This window comes from Ictidomys tridecemlineatus, unplaced genomic scaffold (assembly GCF_052094955.1).
Source record: "Ictidomys tridecemlineatus isolate mIctTri1 unplaced genomic scaffold, mIctTri1.hap1 Scaffold_178, whole genome shotgun sequence".
In the NCBI taxonomy this organism is placed as follows: domain Eukaryota; kingdom Metazoa; phylum Chordata; class Mammalia; order Rodentia; family Sciuridae; genus Ictidomys; species Ictidomys tridecemlineatus.
In genome coordinates this window covers 459,670-463,126 of record NW_027521538.1, presented here as the reverse complement: position 1 = coordinate 463,126, position 3,457 = coordinate 459,670, and the positions used below count along the sequence as shown (strand labels likewise).

Below are 3,457 nucleotides of genomic sequence, written 5' to 3'. Positions count from 1 at the left end.
CTCTGCCATTGGCTTTGTCGCTCAGTGTGAAGGTGGAAGGTGGTGGTCAGGTGGAGGGGCTCTGCCCCACGCCTCGTCCCTGCTGCCTGGCGAGGACTCGCTCACCAAGGGCTGTCCTCCTGGCCCTGCCCTGCCCTGTTGTAGATGCCAGGCTGGGAGCATCCTGCACATGTGTCCCTGCTGTTTACACAGATCTCAGGTGTTTGATTTTTGTCATTGTTTAAAGGTATACAGTTAGAAATGGATTTGCTGGGTCATAGGTTATGAATATATTCAGTTTTTACAGATGAAGTCAAATCATTTTTCACTATCAGAATGTTTGTAAGAAATAATATTTAAGCAGTCCAATTGCTTCGCATATTTGTCTATAAATGTCAGAATTTTAAAAAAAATCCCTCACTCTCCTTGGCTTGAAGCATGAATTCTGCTCTTCATTCTTAGGGTAGGTCATTAACACAAGAGGGAGTTTCCTGTGCTGCATTCTGTGAAATGCTCACCCACCTATTTGACTGTGGGCTGCTGTTAACTATGATTATTGAGAAGATGTTTTCATTCCGCATTATGGACATCAGCCCCGCAACTGGTAAGTTCGATTGCGGCTTGCACTCGGCACTTTTATGACGACTCCATGAAGAGTCCTTTTCTTTTACGGTTTGCTCTGTGGCTGTGTAAATCAGCTTTCGCGGCAGTCACTGCTATCTTTGACAATGTCTCAAGATCTTCATCTCCTTTCTGTGCCTGATCTTCATCTCCTTTCTGTGCCTACACCGCCCAGACCCCGGGCCAGGTAGAGGTCTGACCCCAGGACAGGTCATCTCAAGGGTATCCTTCACCCACCACACCGCATGTCTGCTCAAGGTCAGGGGTGGGCACCTCTTGCTTTTTCACTAATGAGGACACAGGTTTCCTGGTCTTGCTCTTTCCTTGCCAAGTCTTTATAGAGGACTTCCCTAGTCTGCAGTGTCAAGTGGTAGATTTTCAGTTTCTCCTGGACTCTGCAGGGCCCAGGCTCTGTGGTGCCTGGAGCAAGGCTGCAACCTCCTCTGACCCCTTCCAGGCACCCTGCTGCTCGCCCTCCTCCGGGGCTTGAGCTCCTGGCTCTTCCACTCATGGTGCCTCTCCTCCCCACGGCCCTGGACTATTCTGTGGTAGTTCGGGTTCCTTTAGTGAAGGATTCTTGCTTGTTTCTTTTGGTGTGGATCCTGTTCTGTCACTGAGGGCAGGGCAGGAGGGAGCCACCCTGACCTGATGGTTCCCTGACCTTATGGAGCTTGGTCTATGAGGAAGGCAGGAAAGGAGTAATAGAGATGAGCTCTTAGGTCAGTGGACGGTTCTGTTAAGGCAAATGCAACAGGGGGCGGGCACCGAGGGAGGGATGGAATCTTAGGGGTGTCAACAGGGCTTCCCCGAGACACAGTGCCATGGCTCTGGGAGCGAAGCTGGAGATCTGGAGGAGGACACATGCCAGGCATGGAGGAGGCCAAGGCAAGTGTACTGGCCTGGGGAAGGCTCAGCCACAGGCCAGGTGGCTACAGGGGGACACCGGGAGATGGCAGTGACAACCCTGAGGGTACAGAGTGCTGTGGGTCCTTCCTGTTGAGACAACCAACTGAGGGTCCAAATCATTTGAGAAAAAAAAAAGTCTGTCCTGAACATGTGCAAACTGCCTAGTCCCTGTGGCAGTGCCATGTGACAGTGCCCTGTGACAACTTCCTATTCCGCACGGACGCTTGCTGAGTACGTAAGTCGTCCAGAGGTGACTGACACTCCCTGGGAGGGTGTGCGCAGGCTGTGAGCGGCACACTTGAGGTGGTAAGGGTCCCGGCTTAGGTGGTGGGCATCCTGGACAGAGCCTGCCGACATGGAGGGTCAACCTGCTTACTTTAAGAAAGGCCCAACGGCAGACGTTCAGTTTGAAGTGTCAACAATCTGATAAAAAAAACATGCAACTCAATCATATATTTCTAATGAAACTGATAAATATAGATGCCCCTCAACTGAAACACAAATGCTTAAAGGTATAGAAATCAAGTACACGCTGCGTCTTACGAATTGTTGGGAGGAAAATGGACGTGAGGGTCCTACTTTACAAAGAACGCTGCCCACGGTGAGACCAACATCACGAGGCACCGACTTCTATAAAACGCAGTCCTCAGGAGCAGCAGTCTTCATTGGTTCCAGGATTAACTCCCGCGTTCATTGCTGTGCAAATGTTTCCATTGATCAAAAGCCTCCCTGATGGAGGACTATCAACGTGGGGAGATACATGGTGCTTCTGGATTCTACTCCACTGCTCCTCCCTCTCAGACCATCCTGCACCCCTTCCACGTTCCGAGGTGATTTTCTAGGACTGGGCCTCCCATCAGGGCCTGGCACCTCCAGTTCTTTTGTGTCCTTGTTTTGGTCCCTTGTCAATGGGGACCCTGCCATTGCCTCTCATTTTACCCGTGTCCTTTCTGTCCCGAGTTGTGTGAAAACCTTTAGCCACACGGTGGCCAGGAGGAGCCCACCCAGTCAGGAAGACCCTGCCTGTGTGTGACCTTAGCCTTCACCCCGTGAGCAGGCCCTATGTCCTGCGCTGCAGGTACAAGTAGCTCAACCTGCATTTTGTCATTTGGACCAGGACCCTGGAATGTCAGCCCAGCAGAACAGAAGTGCTGTATTTGGATCGCGAACAGGAGCACGCCTGGACCCCCAGAGGTCTCCAAGGCTGAGACCCTGCAGGGCAATCTGAAGAACTGAGGTAGAGGCAGAGCGTCCTGGGCTTCACAGGGCAAGCTGGGGACTCACACGACACCCCTGGACACCACGGCTGCTGTAGGCCTGTGAGCCCCTCCTGGAATGTGCACACAGACCTGAGGGCCAGAGAGCGTCTGAATAGTCACCTTCAAAAGCTAATGCTAGCTGCTCTCACGGGGGATCCACAATTTTCTCTCCCACCCGAAACAAAGAGAGCACCCTGGGCACTCCCATCCTCCAGTTGTTATTTAGCAAACTTGTCAATCAAATGTTTGTAGAAAGGGACCCATTTACTAACAAGCCTGAGGTCTCTTCTACATCTTCTGGCCCTGTATGCGTTTGCCTGGATACAACATTTAAATAAAAACAAATTAAATACACTAATCTATTTATTTCTAGTTTTTATTAGTGCATTGAATAAATCTTTCCCTATTCTGAATTCCAAAAGAAACTCTGTTATTTTTTTCCATGAGAAGATTGGCAGTTTTGTTTTTGCCATCATTAAATAAATACATTTGGAGCTGGTTGTGTCTATGGAGTGAGGTAGGGGTTCATTTTATTTTCCATTCTGCTTACCAACAGCCCCATTTTCTCCTATTTATTAAGGTGCTCCTCCTATCATAATCTGAAGCTTCATTTATATCATGAGTTTGCTTCTGGGATCCATATCTTATGTTCCCTCCCCCCCCACCCCCGTGACCCCTTACCAGAATATTAG

The 3,457-nt window shown here is 49.9% G+C and overlaps 1 long non-coding RNA gene across 1 annotated transcript; it reads left to right on the top strand.

Annotated features, from left to right (window-relative positions):
- The first annotated feature begins 1,926 nt into the window (after window positions 1-1,926).
- LOC144372864 (uncharacterized) lies at window positions 1,927-3,123 on the top strand. Its single transcript, XR_013432713.1, has 2 exons — window positions 1,927-2,336; window positions 2,624-3,123. It is a non-coding gene; the product is annotated as an uncharacterized LOC144372864 (long non-coding RNA).
- Window positions 3,124-3,457: the final 334 nt, after the last annotated feature.